The 25,611-nt window shown below is 33.8% G+C and overlaps 1 protein-coding gene and 1 long non-coding RNA gene across 2 annotated transcripts in view; both read right to left on the minus strand.

The window, feature by feature from the left end:
• The window catches only part of LOC129941978 (uncharacterized), a 144,247-nt gene that overhangs the window by 111,491 nt on the left and 7,145 nt on the right, over positions 1–25,611 (minus strand). The gene's annotated exons all lie outside the window — the stretch shown is intronic.
• On the minus strand, positions 1,892–16,070 carry LOC129941980 (uncharacterized). The gene is made up of 2 exons (XR_008780956.1): positions 14,609–16,070; positions 1,892–2,190 (listed from the first exon to the last, which is right to left on the minus strand). It is a non-coding gene; the product is annotated as an uncharacterized LOC129941980 (long non-coding RNA).

Genomic DNA, 25,611 nt, shown 5'->3' on the forward strand with positions numbered 1-25,611 from the left:
CATCATTTGGCCCAGTTTAACGTTGGTCATTTTTAGTTCAGAACTGTTTGAACTGTCAAACTCAAAATTGAGTTAGTTCAGTGCGTTCAGAGATTCAACGCCTTGTTATTTTTTTCTTTTAGAGTACGGTTTTATTTACAGATTATTTAAAACACACACAACAAGCGTTCAAAAGAAAATTTAACAATATTTAGATTGATTGTCAAGCATATGAAAATGAAGAAAAATGTAAATTTCATTTTGAGGCTGAAGCTTGTTGCTGTAAAAAAAAGTGCAAGATTGTCATAATTATTGAACGTATTTTAGAATTCAAGTGGAAACAATGATTAACACAATTTGTATTTCATAAATTAAGGAAAGTGTTAGAAATCACAAATGCAGACAACTAAAAGCACGAATGCATTTTTAAAATAAATGAAAGTTATCAAACAACATTCACAATAGTTTTTGCTCTGAATGTACTCAACATGCTCAGGTGGCTGAGTTCAGATATCTGAAATGAAAAATAAAAGCGCCTAATGACAGTTCACAATTAAGAGTGTTTAAATTTGATTTTAAATTGAAAATGCAAACAAATTAGGTCTTTGACAAATGAAATTAATTTCTTTTACCAGTGAAAATTCCCATTACAAGAAATAATCTATCCTATATATTAATTTCAATCACTTTGATTTCATTGTTGAAATTGAAATCAAAATGAGGTTAAGTTTTATCCATATAATCAAATCAGGTTAAAGTTCGAAGTACATAATTACGATTTTTTTGTTTTTAATATATATATTATCAATTTAAAAAATCACTTTACCTTTGCATTAATTTCTTTATAATTGTTATTTAGATAGAAATTAGACAATGCCACATGAAAAATAATTTAAACAAATTGGTTTTCTAGTGCTTTTGATATCATAAAACTCCATCGAAAAATAAACAACAACAAAGCAATAGTTACCTTTATGTATTGTTCTACTCTAAATAATTATATTCTTTTTGATGTATCTTGATAAAAATTTAATTATACATCACGTGTAGTCTCACAATTAAATAATCAATTCGTATGGTTACATACGTTTTAGTTTAATTATTGTGAATACAGTTTTTGTTTTGTTGTGTTGCATTCAATTTACGTTTTTGAGCATTCAATAAACTATCTACATATTTATATTATTTAATGTCGATAAAAATTGGTTCTGTAAAACTAAATAAGTTCAAAAATGTAAAGGTTCAGAAATGGATTGCTCACGGAAAGTCAAATTTGTGTAATGTTGACTATCGTGAATTAAATTTTCTCAGTGGGAAATATTCAGAGGGTCATTTAATTCACGATAGCTCCTAATATTGATCTAAACTTACCTTAAAACAAAAAAATTATTGAAAATTCAAAACTTTAATATTTAAAATGATGCTTTAAAGCCAAAAATAACAAAATATTGAAAATTGATTATGAATAACTAATAACAGACACCCCCCATTTGTTGTGTCTATTTGATTTTTGTTTGTAATATATTTTGTGCTGTGATCCGTCATATTCAAATGAACGTCATGAAAAAGGATATGCGCGTCATTGTACCATTGGGACACATTCGAAATAATATATACATTGAATATGAATATTTATGTCTTCTCCCTTCTCCTCTTTCATTTCTCTTTTAAATGATTTTGATGTGGGTTCAAAATTATTTTATCCCAATGGGACTCCTAAATACCACACGAGTCAGTTTCAATAATTCACAATATCTAAACACAAGGTTAATGCATTCTGACCGACCGACCGGATACGGATATGCTTACACCTCGCCTAGTTGGGTTAGGGTATGTTGCGTGTTGCACACAATCGATGTGTAGTGTAGTAATTCACGGTAACTTATATTTTACTATAGAAATACACACCGTATGAATAACAAACAAGTCTAATTTTATTTCAAATAATGGGACACTTTAAATATTTCTACATCAAATCGTAGCAATCCAATTTCCATTGGGACTTGAGTTGATACACATGATGCGGTACAGGGGTTGGGATGGTTCGGTTCGCTGGATGAATACTTGTCCCACAGGATAACATACCAACCAGTGGTATTTATGACCCTTATAACAATAAACTCTTTGTTGAGTGTCTCTAAGTAACTGTGACCATACGGCAGTGATAAAGGATGAGCAAAACAGAGATCTATGCAATACTTCAAAAATTCTCTGAAATTATAGGATATATAGAGAAAAAGGATTCGACCAATAAATCAAATTATTATAAAGAGAATGATTTTGACAGTTCGACAAATCTGTTCTTATTTTTTTGTTTGTATCGCACTTGTTTCTGAAATGTATCGGGTGTTTGTTTTAGAGACCATATGGACAAAGAAGAATTTATTTGGAGTAATAAGTTGATAGGTACTTCAACAGAAGGAAGTTGATATTGAGATGATTTCGTGCGTGACCTTTTTTTTAAGGACCAACCGTTTTGATTCATATTATTTATGATACATGATATATTCCAAATGGGAACATTTCGGCAAGACATAGAGTATATTTCTTTACTGCTAAAATCAAAGAAATTCCACGTTAAGGAACAGACCCAATATTAATACAAAAATCTTAACACCTCGCATCGGTAAAAAAAACATCTGATAAAAAAGAAGAGTAGAATTCAGTTTGTTAAACAGCGATTTAGTTAGTTTTTAAGAAGAAAAAAAAAAGAAACTTCATTAACTTTCATTTATTTACTTAAAATATTTGGTTTGCCGCAAGGGTAAGTTATTTCTCCAGCACTTTTTTCTTTTTATATTATAATAAACATCCAACGGCTTTGTTTTAACATACAAAAGCATGTGCTTGTTTCTTCTTGTGACAATATGGAACATCATCATTATTGTCTTGGCTTCAAATTGGTAGCGGTGGAATCTGACACATGTCAAACTCAACTGACACATGCCAAACTCAGCTATCTACGATAATGGGATGCTTAAGAATCGAAGAACGCGGCTAGCATGTGCTTGTTTCTTCTTGTGACAATATGGAACATCATCATTATTGTCTTGGCTTCAAATTGGTAGCGGTAGAATCTGACACATGTCAAACTCAACTGACACATGTCAAACTCAGCTATCTACGATAATGGGATTACTTCTTCGGATACTATAAAACAATATCATTTCGTGGTTCTAAGTTGGTAGCTCTGGCATTTGAAACCTGTCAAATTCAGCTCTTGTTTGAAGTGTCATGATACTAGTGGTATTTCCGTCATTCATGATAATGGGTCGCTTCAGAATCCAACAACGTGGTTAAGTTTATTAACACTTACTTCTGCGGATAATATAAAACAATATCATTAATATTGTGGTTTTAAGTTGGTAGCTCTGACATTTGACACCTGCCAAACTCAGCTGATATTTGAAGTGTCATGATATTAGTGGAATGTTTGCCATGAGAACATTTCGACAAGACATATAGTATGATTCTTTACTGTGAAAATCAAAGAAATTCAAAGTTAAGGAACAGACCCAATATTACTAAAAATCTCAACACCTTCTGAAACCGCATCGGTAAAAAACATCTGATAAAGTAGAAAGTAGAGTTCAGTTTGCTAAACAGTGATTCAAAATCAGCTTTAGTCTTTAAGAAAAAAAAACTTCATTTAGCTCGATATTGATAAAAGTCTTTACTTTTGATGACTTTTTATACTTTTATTAAAATATATGGCTTGCAACAGGGGTCAACAATTACGTCTACATGACTTTTTCTCTTTTTATATTATAATAAACATCCAACGGTTTAGTGTCGCGATACAAAAGTATATCATTGTTTCTTTTTGTGATAATATGGAACAATATCAATATGATCTTAGTTTCAAATTGGTAGCGTTGGAATCTGGCACATGTCAAACTAAACTGACACATGTCAAACTCAATTATCTACGATAATGGGTCGCTTCAGAATCCAACAACGCGGCTACGTTCATTAATAAATACTTCTCCGGATAATATGAAACAATATCATTAATTTTGTGGTTTTAAGTTGGTAGCTTTGGCATTTGACACCTGTCAAACTCAGCTGTTATTTTAAGTGTCATGATATTAGTGGAATGTTCGTCATTTACGATAATGGGTCGTTTAACAATCGGACAACACGTTTAAATAAATTAAAACTTACAACACTTTTCGTGCATCACGCAATGAATATAATGGTCGTCATAATTGACTGACTATGGTAAACTAGTGAAATAATTGGGAGAAAGTGGAAGCGTTTCTGGTTATGACACTTAGTTAAAATCATTGCTGCTGCAAGTGCAAGTGTTGTTGATGATTCTTGATTTTTCGGCGGTATTCGAAGCAATTGTATGTTTCGCAAACCTCATTTTTGACAGACAATGAAAGATAATGACTTGGACGATATGTGATTCTAAAACGGTGCAACAAGCTACACAATAAGACCAATTATGGCTTTGCAGCGTGAGAACGTTCGTGGTAGCGCAATTTAGTGTTTTATCGAGTCACAAAGATTATGCGGTTTGACACTGTTCGTTTTTTTTTCTGTTTACTCCAATCTCCGAATTCAAGACGAATTAAAAACCAACATTTCTCAAGTTATGGCCTAGATATCACCTGAAAACTTCAAAGCGGTCAAAAATGATTTCAAAAGAATTGCATCATATGAAACTTCCTAAGGCGACCATTTAAATAATATTGTTTTTATCAATCACAGTTTATAATAAAACTCAATTTTCATCAAAAAAGTATCACTGTGTGTATACCTTTACTTTTAAAACAGAATGATGGACGATCCTGTAGATTAAATTGAAAATGTTCATCTTAAAATTAAAGATGACAATTTCCTGTACTTATTTTGACATTTCAATCTGATTTGCATTCAGATTTTCGATTTAAATGTCATTTGAATTTTTAAAATGGTTGTGTACAACATAATAAATTGTTTACACTTGGTAGTCCACACCTGAAGTTAAGTTATATATTGGATTTGTATTTTTATTTTTAGTAAATGGCGATACAATTCTGTTGGCAACACTGCTGCTTTCACTCTCACAAACAAAAGTAAAAAGTTGTTAGTTTTCTGCTTTTATTTCAAAACCCAAACTAAGTAGAATAAATTAACATTCAATTTATTTTACCATTGTTTTTGTGTATCCTATAATTAACACGGAAGCACAAAGGAAACAGATGTAAATTCAATTGTCTAAAGGGATACTTAAACTTGACACAATGATTGTATACGAATATTTGTTGGATCTGTTTGATTCTTAAAAAAGAGATCTTAAAAGAGAACCATGCAATAAAAGAACACAAGTGATGTCAAATTATGAAGTTATTCAAAAATTATATACATATAAATTTGAGCTAGATGGAAAAATTTCTAGATCCGGATTTAATCGGATTGAAATTGTTTTGTTGATGCAACAGAATTTCTTTTCTATTTACAAACTACAAACTATATCAAATGACGTTATATTAATTTATGACAGACGGCATTGAAATAAATTACCATGTCAAGTGCAATAGGATATGTACAGCAAAAAAAAAAAAAACAACACAATAACGGTGGCCTGACAAATAAATTAAATTATAATTTGCATACTGACCCAATTATTTATTATTGAAGAATATTAATTTATTATTCTGTCGATAGTTCAGAATTTTTTTTTGGTTGCAAACTCACAACAGAATTGAAGGACAAATACAAATAAGAGTGTTCATTTTGAATAGACCGTATTTGGGGCTGTTGTCACTTTTGACATTTTACAAGTAAAAACTTCGCCATTACTAAAAATGGAACAATTCAATCCTCAACGTCACTCTTAAAATAAATAAAAGTTTTCATTTTGAATAGGACGCATTTTGGGCTGTTGTCACTTTTGAAATTTTCGGAGTAACAACTTTGACATAACTAAAAATGGAACAATTCAGTCCTAACGTCACTCTTAAAATAACAAATAAAAGTATTCATTTTGAATAGGATGCATTTTGGGCTGTTGTCACTTTTGAAATTATACAAATAAAAATTTCATCATTACTAAACACGGATCATTTAAGTCCTCAACGCCACATTTAAAATAACAAATAAGAGTTTTTTGTTTGAATAGGACGCATTTTGGGCTGTTGTCACTTTTGACATTTTACAAGTTAAAACGTCTCAATTACTAAAAATGGAAAAATTTAGTCCTTAACGTCCCACATAAAATAACAAATAACAGTTTTCATTTTGGGCTGTTGTCACTCTTGACATTTTACAAGTAAAAACTTCACCATTACTACAAATGGAACAATTCAGTCCTCAATGTCACATTTAAAATAACAAAAACGAGTTCTTTGTTTAAATAATACGCATTTTCGGCTGTTGTCACTTTTGACATTTCACAAGCAACAACTTCGCCATTACTAAAAATTGAACAATTCAGTCCTCAACGTCACATTTAAAATAACAAACAAGAGTTTTTATTTTTTGGGCTGTTGTCACTTTTGACATTTTACAAGTAAAAACATCACCATTAGTAAAAATGGAACGATTCAGTCCTCAACGTCACATTTAAAATAACAAACAAGAGTTTTTATTTTTTGGGCTGTTGTCACTTTTGACATTTTACAAGTAAAAACTTCGCCATAAGTAGAAATGATTCAGTCCTCAACGTCACTCTTAAATTAACAAATAAGAGTTTTCATTTTGAATAGGACGCATTTTGGGCTGTTGTCGCTTTTGACATTCTACAAGTAAAGACTTCGTCATTACTTAAAATGGAACAATTCAGTCCTCAAAGTCACGCTTAAAATAACAAATAAAACTTTTCATTTTGAATATGACGCATTTTGGGCTGTTGTCACTTTTGACATTTTGCGAGTAAGAACTTCGAAATTACTAAAAATGTAACAATTCTGTCCTCAACGTCACATTTAAAATAACAAATAATAGTTTTTACTTTCAATAGAACGCATTGGGCTGTTGTCACTTTTGACATTTTACAAGTAACAACTTCGACATTACTAAAAATGGAACAATTCAGTCCTCAGCGTCACTTTTAAAATAACAAATAAGAGTTTTTATTTTCAATAGGACATTTTGGGCTGTTGTCACTTTTGACGTTTTACAACTAAAAACTTCGACATTACTAAAATGGAACAATTCAATCCTCAACGTCGCATTCAAAATAACAAATAAAGCAGTACTCACATGAGCGCGACCAACGAACGACGAATGAATTACAAAATGTGAGTTTATATACGTTTGAAGACATATTACCACACAAATTCTTAACAAAACCATAGCAATATAGTTTCTATTTGATTTATGATGCATACTTTTACTTTTCAATGTCATATATTAATAAATTTAAGAAAACTAATTTATTGGTCGCGAAAAAAAATTGTAGTTGATGCGAACTGTCAAACTTAACTCGCGTTCCACATTATCCACACTCGCAACGAATAAAATAATCGCGCGAACTTAACCTAAGAAAATCATTCTTGTTTTGGTTTCGGTGGTGAATGGTGTTTTGCTGTGGTCAAAGTCAAACTTCATTCCCGACGAATTAAAAACACTCATGTGAAAGAAATGTCAAAATCGACGAATATTCGTTCATTCGTTGGTCGTGCTGATGTGAATAGTCCTTAATGGTTTTTGTTTTGGATTCGGTGGTGAATGGTGTTCGGCTGTGGAACAATTGTCAAAGTGAAACTTCATTCGCGACGAATTAAAGTCTCATTTGAAAGAAATGTCAAAATCGACGAATATTCGTTCATTTTTTGGTCGTGCTCATGTGAATAGTGCTTAAGAGTTTTCTTTTTGAATAGGACGCATTTTGCGCTATTTTCACTTTTGACATTTTACAAGTAAAAACTTCTCAATTACTAAAAATGGAAAAATTTAGTCCTCAACGTTCCACATAAAATAACAAATAAGAGTTTTCGTTTTGGGCTGTTGTCACTTTTGAAATTATACAAATAAAAACTTCATATTACTAAACACGGATCATTTAAGTCCTCAACGCCACATTTAAAATAACAAATAAGAATTTTTTGTTTGAATAGGACGCATTTTGGGCTCTTGTCACTTTTGACATTTTACAAGTAAAAACTTCTCAATTACTAAAAATGGAAAAATTTAGTCCTCAACGTCCCACATAAAATAACAAATAAGAGTTTTCATTTTGGGCTGTTGTCACTCTTGACATTTTACAAGTAAAAACTTCACCATTACTGCAAATGGAACGAGTTCTTTGTTTGAATAATACGCATTTTAGGCTGTTGTCACTTTTGACATTTTACAAGTAAAAACTTCACCATTACTAAAAATTGAACACTTCAGTCCTCAACGTCTCAAGTTCCACATGGTTCTATATTTAAACGTGGCTTTTATGATTCAAAATGCAACAAGTTAAGAAATATACGTTTCCATTGAATTGCTATCATTCCTTCCTTACAAAATCCGATACGATAGCTCAATTTCCTAAAACACTACCCCAATTTCCTTGATTACCATCATTTGAGGAGAACCGGAAATAAAGCGAAATAATATAATTCCTCTCCAATCAAGTGATTCGGAGTGTAACTATCAAAAGGAACATTCTTTAGCATAATAGCATATCGAACAAATCTACACGATCTCTGATACTTTGTGGGAGTCTATAATACCCAACTGATGAAGCGGCTAATTGTAAACATTAGACGAATCAATTTAAATTATTTATTATTGAATTGAGGAGCGGTGAGACGACGACGGCGACCGACGACAGAAGCAAAGTTTAAGCTGAAAATTAGCAACGATGTTGATGTTAATGGCGGCCGCTGTGGTGGCGGCGACGTGTGGCGCTGCTATTCATTCATTCCATTCCATTCTACTGCCCACATTATCGCTCGCTAATGAGGGTCTTAATTTATGCTATTTGGCGGTGTTAATATATGTTCCAAATGTTTTATTGGATTTTTCCCCTCACTCGCATCACTCTTCTTTTTTAGTGTAAAAATAAAAAATTGCTGAATATGGAAAAACAGCTTCTGTCTAACGACGAGTTTTTAGCTGATGATTACTTTTACTGATGCTGATGTCAAGCAGCAGAGAACAAAGAGGAATCTTAGAATGTAGTCAATGCCAGACATGATGTAGCCACTGCGAACTGGCGGACTGCGGAGCACCAGAGCAATGTAACATAACAGCCGGCATAGTTGTCGTTGTCGTCGCCAAGTCTGAAAACACAGGAACCGCCAACATTGTCGCCGCCGGCCGGCCGCACCATACATCGTCCGCCTCGCGTCGTCGTCGTTGTCCATAGTCGGTAGTCGGTCGTCGGTCGTCGCTCGCCGGCACCATTAACCACCACCGTATTATATATTAAGAGTGAAGCCCGATACTGTCACCGTATCGGTTGGTGGGTTGACGAATTTGCAACCACATGGCATATGGAACAGATTGAATTGGTTACCTCCTCTTTCCTTCCTCGCACCGCAACGCAGCACAGTTTAACAATACAGAAATGTAAATGAATATAAATTAATAAAACATTTGAAGGGTAGAGCACATCGAGTTTTGAAAAAGAAAAAACAGTGCAGGGCAGAATTGCCGGTCGGTTGTGGTGCGGCGAAGACGGCAAATGACGAACGACGACGACGATGCTGATTACGCTACTTCTGCTTCCAGATGTTTATGACGTCTTTAGTTCATTCTCGAGCCCCTTTTATTCTGATTTCTTTTTTTTGTATGTTTTTCCGTTTTGCATTTTCAATTTTTCGCAATTGCACGCAAAAAATTAAAATAAAAAGGTTCCTACCTTCATATTGTCAGAAAAGTATTAAAAAATAAAAACGTAATATAGAACGAGTCTGATATTTGCAAAGTTCTCAGTCTCTTTTGTTTGTTTGGGTTCGTTTATTCATTTCTATTGTTTACTTATTTTTTTTTTTTCAACTTTACTTTTTGTTTGTTAAAATTGTTGAGGGCATTGATTCTACGTGGATGAAATATAAAACTCTGTTCATTTATGTGGAAAATATTTGATGTTATAAAAATGCAAAAAAAAATTGAAAGAGAGTGTCTGGAAGTTCGAAATACACCGGTGTTAACCTTTGGGGGCCAAGGAGTTTTGTCAACATTAATACCACCGACGACACTACCACCGGTTGCTCTCTAGTCTATATATCATTTATGTTGAGATTGAAAGTGTATATCTTTAAAGAAAAATAGAAAAAAGAAGAATAAGAAGGAGAATAAGAAGAAGAAGTTTACAATGTCAAGGTATTTGACTAGAAAGTTTGAAGATATGATAGGTATTTTAGATCTGATAAAGATATTTCCAAAAAGATGAATAATAAAGGATGTTTATGGGCTACACGTTGGAGAATGTAGAGTTTTTGAAGTAAAAGTTTTGTTTCTTTTTGTCTCCTGGGAGAAAAGAGCAAAACATCTTTTGGATTTGAATAGATTGACGTTTCTTGTAACTGTCATTTCTTTGACACTAAAAGCCAAGTGTTTGAATGATTCGATGTCAATAACCGATGACAGTTGTTTGTCTGTCATTGAAATTCATGACAATAAAACAAAAAACACTTTGTACAACTGTCATTCTCCTGGAACAAAAATGTATCCAGGATGAAATTGAAACAATATTATGCACGTGATTAATTTAATTATTATTATCATTATTATTATTGCAAATATCTCAATATAATGCTACAAGTTTTCTCGACGACCTATATTTATCAAGCTGAGTTTTTTGTTTATTTTTTTTTCTAGTCTCTAAAGCTATTTGAATTGCGAGGCCATGTGTTAGGGTACATGCAGACTGAGTTTATGGTCCCATTGTGCGATTATCTATATACATTTATATAGACTTGTAATTGAAATGTGGTTTCAAAATAATAGAATCACGTGCCGCACAGCTGGTGGTACAATAATAATTTTACTTCGATAAATTACCCAAAAGCAGCGGGGTCAATTGGGTCATTTTATAGACGTCACTATTGAACAAATCTTGTGAATGAAAGGGAATGTCAGCACATTTAGGTTGTTGGGGGTGGAGTGGACTAGTTTAATTTATGGTGATATCAATACTATAAAAATGTAAACATTTCAATAATCACTGTTATATTATCTTTATTCATTAGCATACATAACGGTTTTTATATAAGCAAATAAAATTGTCCATCACACTTATGTGACATTTGTATTCAATGTCGATTTGACACAATATTATACATTTCTATGTTTTAATATGACAGTGTAATGTCACCTTAAATTAACAGCAAAGAGATTTGTACGCCATTTTGACAAAGAGGAATTTTGACTTTTGTTTGGGTGTGTTCGGTGACCTGAATTTTTACTATTTGTTGTCAAAACCAGCGAAATGTTAACCAATGACAGTTAATGTCATTGGAGTTTGGAGACTTAACATTACCAAAATACAGACTCATTAGTTTTTCAGCAAATTCGTTACATTTCATATAATAGTTTACACTTTGTTTTTAGGTATGAATGTGAAAAATAATTAAATTCAAATGACAGCCTCGAAAGACATCTCAGCATTCGAATCTTTTGAGGTGATTTCGTTTTTAATCACCTCAACATTTCTGGCTGCATGACATAACTCCAACGATGTTGGATTTCAACGCATCTATACCTCTGGGGATTATTCACGTAAACACAATCTTTTTAGTAGTTCCTCAGACAATAATTTATGAGTGCCCAACAACATGATCTTAGTGATCCATTGACGTAACCAAAACGTGATATTACGAAAAAAAAGGTGGCAAGTTTAATTGCAGTTAACGCCACCGGTAAATCACACACAAGTCTTGCACTTCCATCGGCAATATTTTTATTACGATTGTTAAGCATAATCGTAAATGCCAAACAATCTACTAATATTATGACATATCAAATGACAGCTAAGCTTGACAAGTGTCAAATGTAAAAACAAATAACAATATAGAATAAAATACAGTTTATTAGGGGATGTACTGCATTTGTCAAATTAGATGAAAATTAGTTTGAAGTAAGGCGTGTTCCGCATTTTACAAGCATTTGGCCCATAATTTCATTCTTTGATTGTGGTTCTTGTTCTATAGATTATTTGGGCTCAAAAATTAAACAAAACTTTTTATGTTCTGCATGAAAATAACAAGATATTATTTCTGAACACGCTTGTGATTAAACTTTGAATGTGTTCATTATTTTTGAAAGTTACCGTTCAACATTCAATTCTCTGTAAGATTGTTTTTAGAATCTTAGTACGTAAAATATGAAAGTGTCAAAAATTATAAGTGGCTGCTTAAAGCAGTATTCACATGGACGCGAGCAACGAATGAAGAAATGAATTACAAAATGTGAGTTTATATATGTTTGAAGCCATATTTCCACAAAAATTCTTAACAAAAAAATAGCAATATAGTTTCTATTTAATTTATGATGTATTCTTTTCTTTTTCAATATGATATATTAATAAATTAAATTGTAGTTTATACGAACTGTCAAAATTAAGTCGCGTTCCACATTATCCAAACTCGCAATGAATAAACTAATCGCGTACTAAACCTAAAAAAACATTCTTGTTTTGGTCAATTGTCAAAGTGAAACTTTATTAGCGACGCAACGAATTAAAAACTATCATGTGAAAGAAATGTCAAAATCGACGAATACTAGTTCATTCGTTGGTCGTGCTCATGTGAATAGTGCTTAAGTGAAGTTGAACTGACAGTAGAACAAAAACTTTACTTGTTTAAGTTTCATACCGTAGTAGATCCGCCATTTTTGTATTTGTCAGATGCGCAAAACTGAAAAAAGTGAGAGCTTTCATAAAGGGTTTTCTTTAAAAATTGAATAAAGCAAGTTGGTTTTAACTTTTTTGAGAGTTTTTGTCATTATGTGTAAAATATAACTTCGTTCAAATGGCCGCCTGGATAGCACGCATTCGAAAGGTCCAGTTTTCGATGACTTTGGCGCATATATCAGGCGGTATTTGACCGACGGTATCAATTATGCTGTCTATGAAAACCAATGTTGTTTGCGGCGTATTCACACAGTCCTACGACTTAAGAATCCTTCACAAGAAAAAGTGTAAAGGGGTCAAATTACACAATCTTTGACGCAGATTCTGATACTGAACCAGTGGACTCAAATTTGGCCATCAAACGTTGAATAGTCGACTTGGAATGACGACCATGGAATTTACTAGATAAGACCAATTTTAATAATAAAGTTTTATCATTTGCAGGTGTTGCTCGACGATGCAAAATAAAAGAAACAATATGGCCGCCACGAACTGTCAAAATCAATCTGTTTCTTTTGGAAACCATTTAGATCTGTTCATGATTTTAAAAGTTAACTTCAAAAAGATTAATAAAGTTGTCTTTGCAAAGCTTGAATGTCTGAAGATAATCCCTGAATCCAAGATAAGACACCCATCTGTGACTTCACATATTTTCTTCCATAACTTATTTTAACTAATGGCTGAATCACAAACACTTGACGTTTATGAATTCAGCCATAGGAATTCAATGCATGCTATCACAATGGAGCTTCGCGCTCACGTTTCGTTTGACAATCGTAAGGAAAAGAGCGTAATGTAATGTGACTCAAAACGGAAGCTCTAGTTCAAATATCTGAGAATTTGCTTTGTCTGACAGCTCAACAGCTGTAAAAAATGTCAAAAAACAAAATATTTGCTCTTTGGAAAAATTGAAATAATAGAAATGTCATTCAAAGCGACCTCGAAGTAGGCCCAACGTAACGCAGACGAAGCCGAACCTGAAGCGTATTTGTGACTTAGCCATAAAAGACACTACCATATTATAAAACAAAATTAATCCTCCACTTGAGCTGATTAAATAATTTGTACAAAAAAAAAAAATAAATAATAATAATAAAAATTATAAATTTTCAAAACGTTTCAATTATCACAACTTTTCAATGGTTTACATATAAATATTATCTATGCATGTCTACACGATACAATTTTGAAATAGATTCATGATGCTTTCTTATTTGAATTATTTAAATTAAAATTTAAAATAAAACCCGACTTTGATTCTATTATCCAATTGAAAACCCAACGGGAGTCTAATTTCTAATAAAAACAAAATGTGGTTTGCCAGACAAAGCCTAAGCCCATAATAAAGAGGGCCAGACGTACACATATTTTTTTGTTATACTGTTGGCAATGTTTACACAGAGAATCATCTCATCACCATATTCAACAAAAAAAGACTCATTTCAGACTTTTTGGCAAATTCAATGCAAATTTTGTTTGGTTTTTGTCCCGTTATAAAACTTTTGATAGACATGAGAAAATAAACCTACCAAGAAAAATAAGATATACACACATGATACGAATCCAATAAAATATGTATTCCCGCGTAATGACAGCAGTTAACATATATAATTTATTTTCCTTGCAAATAACTTTACCTAACCTAACTTTTATAACAATTTCATTCACAATAATAAAACAAGAAGCATAAAATAATATAAGGTCCTTAATTGTCATTTGCAAAAGGGAAGACTCATGTTTACATAAAACAGGAAAACAGGAAATGGGTCTGTTCTGCTGTCCATTGATACCACACCCTTACTTGCGTCCATGAACACGGATATACCTAGTTTTTGTGTTTTATTAACCTACCTGATGGGTTATTTTGGAATCCCTCGAACTTATGCGTATGTACAACACAGTATACACTCCGGAAGGTATTCCACAAGAAAAACTTTTATAATCCACAAAAAGTAAAGTAGGGAAGATTGTGTGTTTTTAACACCTCATAAAATTATATTTCAATTCCTTGTTTCCTTTGAAACACGATTATGATGATGGTAATGATGATTCGTTGGTTCGTGTTCGTGGAGGCAAAAGTTCAAAATTTAGAGATCATATAAAAGTGTTTTTTTGGGGATTAAAATTTAATTACAGTTTTACACGATTCAAACGAAAAGGAAAATTTATCAAGCATAATAAACTTTTTTTTTGTTGTACACACATTCTCATAATAAAGAATAAGTTCACTTTTCTTTGCGAGAAAAACTTATGTCCTTCAAGGAAGGAAGAAAAACTTTCTTTCAAAAACTTATAACACACACTCTCTCCTTTTTTATCTGTTGGTTGGTTGTTTCTACTTTTTTAATTCTTTTTTTTTGTAATAAATCGAATCGGGGAAAAAGAGTTTTCCTTCTCGGAAACTCACTCGAAAAAAAAGAAAGGAAAACTGTAGGTATATGCTCACATGTATAGAGAAAGAATTATAAGGATCTCCGAAAGTTGTCATCGACTCTCGGTTATAATTCTTTTATTTGAATGCGCCCTCAAAACAGGATACGCAGGACAACAAAAGCCACATATACACACATTTAGATAGACCGAAATACAAAAAGCGACGGAGACGTATACACGGAGACGACGACAACGATGAGGACGAGGACAACACCAAGTTGACGATGAGCTTGTGTCACCCTGTACCAGAACTAAGCCCCCCTATATATTTTCTGTTTTCTGTTTTCCTCCCAAAAGAGGCCAAATTAAGTATGTATACATTTCATGTGAGCGAGGAGTAAAAGAGACCGATAAATGAAAAACGATAACGCAAAACAAAACACGATGTCAAATAACGACAACGACGATTAACTCGGTGTATTCTCTCACAATAATCGATTAAGATGAACTTCCAGTTCCATGAGCAAACTATATGCGACGAACGACGCACGACCACGACGTCAAATACGGCGACTACAACAACGCGACGTCGTCGTCGTTGATGACATAAAACCACATTGCGCGACACGAATGATATGACAGTTTAGTTTAGTGTAGTGTACTGTTGGCGTTCCGTTGCCGCTGGCTGACATACATGTTCAGTCATCGGCACACAAATTAGAATTAAAGGCTAAGGCACCACGCAGCAAGCTAGAACTAGAATCTAATTCCAAAAAGTGTATAGAGAAAAGTTCCATGTACCTTTGCCTTTGGCTCTGCACTCTGCAACAGCAACTATCCTATAAAATCAACCACCCTCTATTTTACTGGAAGTGGAGTGTTGCCATCGGCGGTAATTTGTTTTCTTCCACACAATGTATACACACGTTTTTTTTTTGAAATTTAAGGGATTTATAATAAATTGTTGAGCGGGAAATAATCGGATTTTTTTTTGAATGAATGATTCATTTGATTAGAAACTTTTATTTGATAGTGTTTACATTGGTTTTGAATTATTTGACTCTTTTCAACTTCTTTCTATGCAACTTCCAATAGAGATGTCTGTCAAACTAGCTGTCATATTTTTATGAAATCTGTCTGACTTTTGTATCGGTATAGATTGGGAAATCACCAAGCAAGGGCTGTTAGCCGAACTTATAAAACACTTTATCGTCATATAGTCGATTTAGCTCGACTCAGTATAAAACAGTTCGTAGCAGTAGAATTGTCACTTTTGCAGTGAGCAAAATCACGATAAAATCATTCAGGCCTATTTTGCTATTCATCCATCGGGGGGAGTTTTACTTGAATTTTCACTTATCATTAATCTGCTATTCATTCGAAGTGAATCTGTGTATGTCGGTAACGTCGGTAATACTGCGTGGTAGTGGCAAAATGTAAGTGAAAGCTAATTTATTGCTAAATTTAGAATATTTGTTGTATAAATAAAAGAATATTAACATTTTTAGGGGAAGGAAGGCACTTTTTTACATTTCTCTGAAGCTCTTTGTTTGAAGATTCCTCTGCTTAAAATTGAAATAAACAACCCAATATTGCCCATTTCCAAAAATTACACAAATTATTCAAGTGGATTGATTAAACTTCATTTTCGTATGAATCAAAACAATTTATCCAACAATCCCAAGATTTTTACATGAACAGCTGTTTATTTGAATGTCAAATTGGTTTGAGATAATGTAGTTCACCCGATGGATAGCAGAAATATACAAAATATAAAGAAAATCGAATATACGATACACCTAAATAGCAGAATAAGGCTAACTGTTTGTTGCGGTTTACACGTGACAAATGGTTTCAATAAGACAATGCAGCATATAATACATCAGTGTATGTAAAATTTACTAACAAAAATAACATGTAAACGTGTTATTCCAGCCTTAAGATGTCTAAAAAATATAGCTTAAGTTAATTTTAAGGATCGTAAGGTAATAAAATTCTGTAGCTTTTTTTTTACAAAAAAAAGACGAAGACAAATTGTTCGTTGCGGATCAACCTGATTGTGACGAACTGTCAAACTCAATTCGCGTTCCACATACAATCCACACTTTAACGAATAAAATATTCTTGTTTTTGTTGTCCAACTGTAATAACGAACAAAAACAAGCCATGTAAAGCACTATTCACATAAGCACGACCAACGAATGAACGAATATTCGTCGATTTTGACATTTCTTTCACATAACAGTTTTTAATTCGTAGCGAATGAAGTTTGACTTTGACAATTGTGCTACAGCCAACAAGAATGATTTTTTTAGGTTAAGCACGCGATTTTATTCGTTGCGAGTGTGGATAATGTGGAACGCGAATAAAGTTTGACAGTTCGTATAAACTACAATTTTTTTCGCGACGAATAAATTTGTTTTCTTAAATTTATTAATATATGATAATGAAAAGTAAAAGTATGCATCATAAATCGAATAAAAACTATATTGCTATCGTTTTTTTAAGAATTTGTGTGGAATTATGTCTTCAAACGTATAAAAACTCAAATTTTGTAATTCATTCGTCGTTCGTTGGTCGCGCTCATGTGAATACTGCTTAAAAGAAATGCCATAACGGATAAATAATAGTTCATTCGTTAGTCGCTAGTCGCGCTCATAATGTGACTAGTCCTTAAATGTCATTACTGCTGGCCATTTATTTTCTGTGTTCGGATTGTTCCTTAACGCAAAGTAAATGTCAGATAATGAAACAGAGTCATTGAATTTATTTCACAAAGGGGGTTGTAATTTCTTATTTCAGAGATTTGACCCGTAAGGCGTTTTTTTTTGTCAGAAAAGAACTGTAAACAGATTCCGACTATACTTAGCCTGCTCAGAACATCCTCTAAACAAAATGTGTTCTGAACGCTCATTTGTTTTAATCTGAGCTCGTAAATCGCGCTCTCAACGCAAATTTGAAGCTCTGAATGTTCAGAGGTAAAAAAACAAACATAATTTTTTGTTTGACAGTTCAAACTATTCTCTAAACTATAAAAGAAAAATGTCTATAGATATATACTACTAATACCTCAGTCAATTTTACACGTTATTATTAGAAGCGGCAAAAAAGCAACATATTTGCGTTAAAAATAAAATGAAATGTTTATTAAAAAAACGAAAATGAACTTGCTTCTTATATTTTCTACATTTTGTAAATTATCTTGACAGTTTTGCGAAGAAAATTCTGACATTTGTTCAGGTTTTTTTTAACTAGCAAAAGCTTATAAAATATAAAGTTAAGCCTTTATTAGTTCTATAAAACGCTTAGTACCCAATGAATTCAAGAAATTGAACAGACCTAGTAATTTGAATTAAACTGTCAAAACAACGCAATGTATCCGTTTGGCTTCCCAATCCGTTTCGTAAGTTAATGTCAACGGATAAGTTGCGTAAGGCACGTTAAGCACGCCTGATCAAATTCTGCTCTGTACGTTTTCAGGCACTTATGGCTGAATCACAAACCAGCTTCGTCTGCGTTACGGTGGGCCTGCTTCGAGGTTGCTTTGAATGACATTTCTATTATTTCATCCCTCCAAATTGCAAATATTTTGTTTGTTGACATTTTTTTACAGCTGTTGACCTGTCAGACAAAGCAAATGTTCAAATAATTGAACTAGAGCTTCCGTTTGGAGTCATATTACGTTACATTGCGTTCTTTTCCTTACGATAGTCAAACGAAACGTGAGGTCGAAGCTCCATTGTGATAGCATGCATTGAATTCCTATGGCTAAACTCGTAAACGTCAGGTGAAGCCGAAGCTGAAGCGTCTTTGTGATTCAGCCATTAGGCTCCCAATCCGTTTCGTACGTTAATTAATGCCAACGAATAAGTCGCACATTTAAAATTTATTCATTCACAATCGTCATTTGAACAACCAAATTAATACAATTTTAAAGCTATGAACACACTGAACAGAATAAGAAACACACAATAGGTCTGTTCCAATACTCTGAATTTCTAAAAGTATTGTTCATTTATAAGAAAAATGAAAATGACAGAACTAAGAGGAAAAAATATAAGTTTTAGCGTATTCGTTTTTGCTTTTTTTTTGTTGAAAAATAGGCAACACTGAAATCACAGCGCAAAGGGTAATCATCATAACAAGAGTTCGTCTTCATCCCTCTTTATATTTTGGAGAAGTGTAGGTTTATCCATGGAGTGGTTCGAGAATTATAATCTGTGTGTATTGTGACATGCGAATTACGACGATACGATACTATACAATAAGGCAACGAGGACGAGGTAAAGAAAAGTGTAACGAGAAACAACAAAATTTACATTTCCATATTGCTTCGCATCGCAGCAATCCAAAGCAAACAACGAGAGTCGAGGAGAATCGAGAAGAGTGTACCTATGTTATAGACTTGACTCGGAGTGGCATATAAAAAATTAATCAATTTTTTGATGCCGCCGTTGTCGTTGTCGTCGTCGTCGTAGTCGCCGTCATTATAGCGCGTAGTCAGCTCTTCGAAATCGAAATAAACAAACCAGAAAAATTCTGTATGCATAAAAAAAGACAGAACTAACTTCAAAATGTATCTAAAAGATAGAAAAAATGAAAGAGATGGATGACACATCCGCCAACCGCCATAACCATCGCCATCGCCGCCACCATTATGGACAAAAATTACATTATTAATTTTTTTGTTTCTCCCAAGTCAATGAGAGATAATTAAATAATTATTTAATGATAATAAGATCAAGGGATAACAACTACCGATAGTAAATAAATGCGATTTGACATTTAAGTTCGAATCTATCATAAAAGACTTGTCGCTGCCGATAAAAGAACACAACTTAGTCGCATAAGATAATCAGAGATAAGCGCGACAGCAAACACTTGTCCAAAGTTCAGTCAGGCAAGTAGGTTTTTTGGTTGAGGGTACGAAGGGCGGAGGGCTAAGGGTGATGCGCTTTGTGTCTTTGTTGCACCCACCATAGTTAGTGGGTGACGTGAGAGGAACAACAATAGGCCGTCTATTTAGGTGTGTCATGTCGCGCCGCGTCTCGTTGTCGATTGTCGATATCAAAATGTCAGACAAGTGTACCTCTGAAAATAAATTTTCCAATAATTTTCATGAAAGGGTTGTTTTTAGCGTCATTCCATTCTTCTTTTCTTTTTTTTTATTTCACCATTGTGAATAGTTTTTTCGACTATCAAAACAAAAAGGTGTATGCCCAATGGGAGTTCTTCCATATCCCAGGGCTGGCGCTGCTGCTGTCATGTTTATTTTTTGTTATCCATCAAAAAGTGGTGAATAGTAATTCAATATTCACAGATTGTTGCCTGCATGAAAAATTCAAAACAATAAATCGCATGATTATTTATTTATTGTCTGTAGGTCAGGGTTAGTTTTAAAATTGGGTATGCCGGAATAAATTATAATATTTAAAAAACAAAACAAAATAAAAAAAACTTTTGTTTTTGGATAAGCGATTCGTTTTTATTTTCTATCGTTTTATTATTATTCAGGAATCTTATCATTATTTTTGTAATAGTTGCAACGAAATTGTATGAAACTATTTGACGTTTCATATGTCAAAGAGACATACAGGTAGTTCTTAGTTCTGACAAAAAGGGGGTGTGCCAGAGCCAGTGTCATTGCTGTTGCTCTATAAATTTATGGTGTGTTCGTTTTTTGTATTGTTATATTACGTGCCAGTGCCAAGAGTCTCGAATACGAGTCGGAGAGAATTTTTCTCGGGCACGGGCATACTATAACTATTTATAGCTTATGGTGGCGGTGGCTGGCAGCAGGCGGCAAAAATTGTGTGCTGAGTTATTGTTAATTGGAATTCTTTTTATTTTTATTCAACAACTGATGAATGCGCGATGAATTGAGGTAGGTGTAGTTTAGATCGTCATGGTAGTGAGTGGGTAAAAGGTAGAATTGCTTGTTGAGTGTGGTGTATTATGATTTGATTTATTACTTAGAATTATCGGAATTTGATTTTCATTTTTATTCGAATGAATGAATATCTTAACTTATGCCGACAGAAATGCGGCGGGCAATAGAATGGCGTTATAATGCCATTGGGTAACTTAACTATATCGAATAGTTGAAATTGATTGCAAACGATTGATTTTGAGCATAGCAAATAAATGTTGAGAGTAAACAAACGTGACGAGTTGGAATATACTTATATTGTTCTCGGTATTCGTATTGGGAATTATTGATTTTTCTTTTTTAATATTCGTTAAAGGTGGATAAGAGGAAAGTCATTTCGGATACCTACTAAAATTAGATATATTCCAATTAAGTTTTCTTGGAAATAAATGAATCTTTGTTGGTAGGGATAAAATCAATTGAGACACTTTTATCTTCGTTTTGTATGTTTATAATTTATTGTTGAATGCCAAAAATAGTTCAGACACCGTTTTAATGCGTCTATAAGTATCTTCAAAGTTGTAATCGCATAAACAAAATTGCAACGTATAAATTAGCTGTGGGTGGTTCTAATTAGTTTAACTAAGGAATAGCCAAAGAATGCTGGTTTAATCCCTAATAAATTTAAATAACAATGATTTCTCAGAAAATAATAATTGATACAGAATGGTCGCCTGATTTCGAACACTCCCTGTAATCGAACACTTTTAGAAAAAAACCTGTTCGAACGCTAGTGTTCGAATTAGGGAAAATCCCCTGAAAAAGTTTTCTTTCGTTGAAACTTCGAATATTGAAGGAAATCATATGAGTTTAACCTTTTTCAATAAAATAAGACAGTAGAATCTCTGGGGACAAAATTCGAATCAAGGTCAATACGAGAAAGCCAACTGGGACGGTCTCAATACATATTTTAGGATCTTTAACTGGTCACTATGCTTCCTCGACGTTGACGCCAGCGCTGATATGATCACAAGTTTGATTCTCCTGGGAATGAGAAATTTCATCACGAAAAGGGTTAAAAGCATCAGACCTAAGGAAAAGGCATTGTTCGATGCGAGCTGTAAGGAGGTTATAAGGGTCAAGAAGGTAAGTTTCCGTTGTTTTAAAGCCAATCCCAACTGAGAAAAACCGGAATAAGTTCAAGCAAGCCAGGAAGGCCTGCAACGCCCATATTCGACGGACCAAATTTTTACATGACCAAAAATTACGGCAAAAAATTCCCCTAGACCTCCTTGTTCAAGAATCTGCGGCCAAGTGCCCTGAAACTTAGTCAAAATAAGGTCTGGATAAACAGTTCCATAGGACATGCCCAGATCCTTCATAAAGTTATGGATCATAGTACTACAACAGACTATAATATAAAACACCCGAACTTGATTTTCATAAACCATTCCAGGCTGCCATCCCAAGCGTAGAGGAATGGATAGATAATATACCATACTTCAGTGATTCGTCAATAGCTATCTATACTGATGACTCTAAAATGGACACTGGTGTAGGGGCAGACTTCTTTTCTGAGGCTCTCAAAAAAACCGCATCGCTTCGGTTTCCAAATTACAGTAGCGTCTTCCAAGCGGCAGTGACAACAGCTGCTAAAAAGGTATCAATGATGGCGATACCACGAGCTGATATCACCTTTTACATTGATAGCCAAGCGGTAATAAAAGCGATTACTGCAACTGAGATAAAATCAAAGCTTGTTTCATGCTGCCGCGAAGAGCTTAAGGTTCTTGGCGCACAGCACAACATTAGACTCTGCTGGGTACCAGGCCTTACCTGTTATTTAAAACAGGAAATCTCAAAAAGAATAACTATGAAGGCAGATGAAAGGTGGAAACTTTTTGACACCTGCGGCACTACAAGAAAGATCTGGCCCTGTTTTAACAAACAAAGAACGGAAAGAATTATGCAGCTACACAAGGGATCACTTCGATCTCTTGTGAGCATAATCACCGGACAATCTTTTAGGTTATCATATGAAAAACATGAGAATCAGTTCAATTGATCTATGCAGTGGAGGCGGTATCGAGGAGGTGCATGAAGACACTCCGCACTTTCTTCGTTAAAGAAGAAAGCATTCGTAAATGGTTCCTTGACCTAAAAAACTATTTATTGGAATTTATTTTTTTTAACAGAGTTATATTAAAACGACTTGATTATAACGATAGTAAATGACAGAAGAAATATTTTATTGAAAAATATTTTCTTTATACATAATAGTCAAAACTTGATTACTTGAGATTTTAATCGCAAGTATTCAGACTCGAGGCCACGAATCCACATTGCTTCTTGAGTTGAGGCCGAAAGTGCCATATATTCGGCTTCTGTTGTGGATAATGCAACAGTTGGCTGATGTTTTGTCGTCCAAGACACGGCACCTCCCTGTAAGATACATACATACGTATCCTGTGACAGATCTTCTTTCGTCACAATCGCTTGCCCAATCTGAATCAGAATATATTTGAAATTCAGGATTTCCATTTCTTGAAAATTTCAGTTTGGCCGATTTTGTCCCTTTCAGATATCTAAAGAGTCTCTTGACAGCAGTCCAATGTTCTTTGCCAGGACAGTTGTTGAATTTGCTTAATTTGTTGACTGTAAAGCAAATATCCGGTCGAGTGCACTGTGCTGCGAATAATAAGCTTCCAATTGCTTGCTGATAAGGAATCTTAGCCATTTCTTTTTCTTCTTCTGAAGATTAAGGTGACATCTCTTTTGACAGTTTTATGTTGATATCCATAGGAGTTGCTACAGGATTTGACTCATCCATGTTAAATTTCATCAGCATCTCAGATAATATTTTTCTTGATCTAGATAAATTCCATCTTTGTCACGTGAAATCTGAATTCCTAAACAATTCTTCGCGGTTCCCAAAAACTTCATTTTGAACTCTTGCATCAAATTTAGTTTCACATTTTCATAAAATACTGTTTCGTTAGTGAAGATTAGGATTTCATCAGATTGCTAGAAACGTCATGGCCTTATCCTTTCTATGGAAGTATATGCAAGGATCAACTTGCGAACGCTTCAATTCAAGTTTTTGTAGGACTCGATCCAATTTGGTGTTCCTAACTAAACTTGATTGCTTAAGTCCATAAACAGCTTTGTTCAGTTTCATCACTTGACCTTCTCTTCCCATCAAAAACCCCTTCGGTTTCTCAACATAGATATCTTCAGTTAACTCACCTTGGAGAAAAGCAGTAATAGCATCCATCTGTTCAATTCGCAAATCATACTTTACTGACAATGCTATTAAATACCGGATAGAAGAGTAACTCACAACAGGTGAATAGGTTTTTTCATAGTCAATACCTTTCTTCTGTGTAAAACCACCAATCGAGCCTTGTATCGTACATTATCCATCTCATCTGGCTTCTTCTTGAATACCCATTTCGTCTTGATAACGTTGGCTCCAGCAGGCTTGTCGACACATTTCCAGGTATCATTTTCCTCAAATGATTTCATCTCACTCTGCATCGCTTCTATCCATTTTTCTTTCTCATTTCTGAATAACATATCTTCCATGTCTCCGGGTTCTTCCAAGATGTTGACAGTCGCAGCATTGTAAACTACTCTTGGTAATTTTGAGATTCTTTCGCTTAGGAGTGAGAGAGCAGATTCTCCAGCTTTTGGTAGGTTTAGATTATCTTCATCTATCTGCGGACTACCAACATCAAATTGAACGCTCAACGTTGAAACAAGATCGTGAGTTTCTGATGACAACGTTGCCACTGATGGATCTTCTTCGTTATCCCCCTCTTCAAATTCTGGATTTGATGAACATGACTCGTAGTCGTTCTCTATGACAAGATTTTCTTGTTTCTCTATTGGATGTACCCCCATTACGGCTGTATACTTTGGAACTTCATTGGTGTTTTCATTTTGAATTTTGTAGTGAAAGTTATCCTCGTGAAATACAACATCACGGCTGATGAAAACATCTTTCTTTTGTAGGCTGTACAGACGGAAACCTTTGGAAGTATTCGAATATCCCACAAAAATGCATTTTTCGGATTTTGAATCCAGCTTTCGTCGTTTTTGTTTGGGAATGTGAGACATCGCTGTGCAACCAAAAATTCAAAAAGAACTAACATCCGGTTTGCGATTGCTCCATAACTCTTCTGGAGTTTTTTTAAGCTTTCTATGCGGTGAACGGTTGACAATATAACTTGCACAGTTAACTGTTTCAGCCCAAAAAAATTTAGGCATTTTAGCATCACACAACATAGCTCGAGCCTTCTCTATAAGAGTTCTGTTCATACTTTCTGCCAAACCGTTCTGTTCTGGAGCATAGGGAACGGTTGTTTGATGAACAATCCCAGACTTCTTCAACTCTAGTTGCATAGCTTTGTTTTTGAATTCTGTACCATTGTCCGTTCGTAAAATTTTAATTCTGGATTCTTGTTGGTTTTCGACTTCGGCTTTGAATTCACGAAAACAGTTCAACACAGCATCTTTCGTCTTCATAAAGTAAACAAATACCTTCCGAGTGAAATCATCTATTAAAGTAACAAAATATATACTTCCCTTTATAGATTTCGCCTCCATTGGA

The sequence above is a fragment of the Eupeodes corollae genome, chromosome 1 (genome assembly GCF_945859685.1).
Source record: "Eupeodes corollae chromosome 1, idEupCoro1.1, whole genome shotgun sequence".
Lineage (NCBI taxonomy): Eukaryota > Metazoa > Arthropoda > Insecta > Diptera > Syrphidae > Eupeodes > Eupeodes corollae.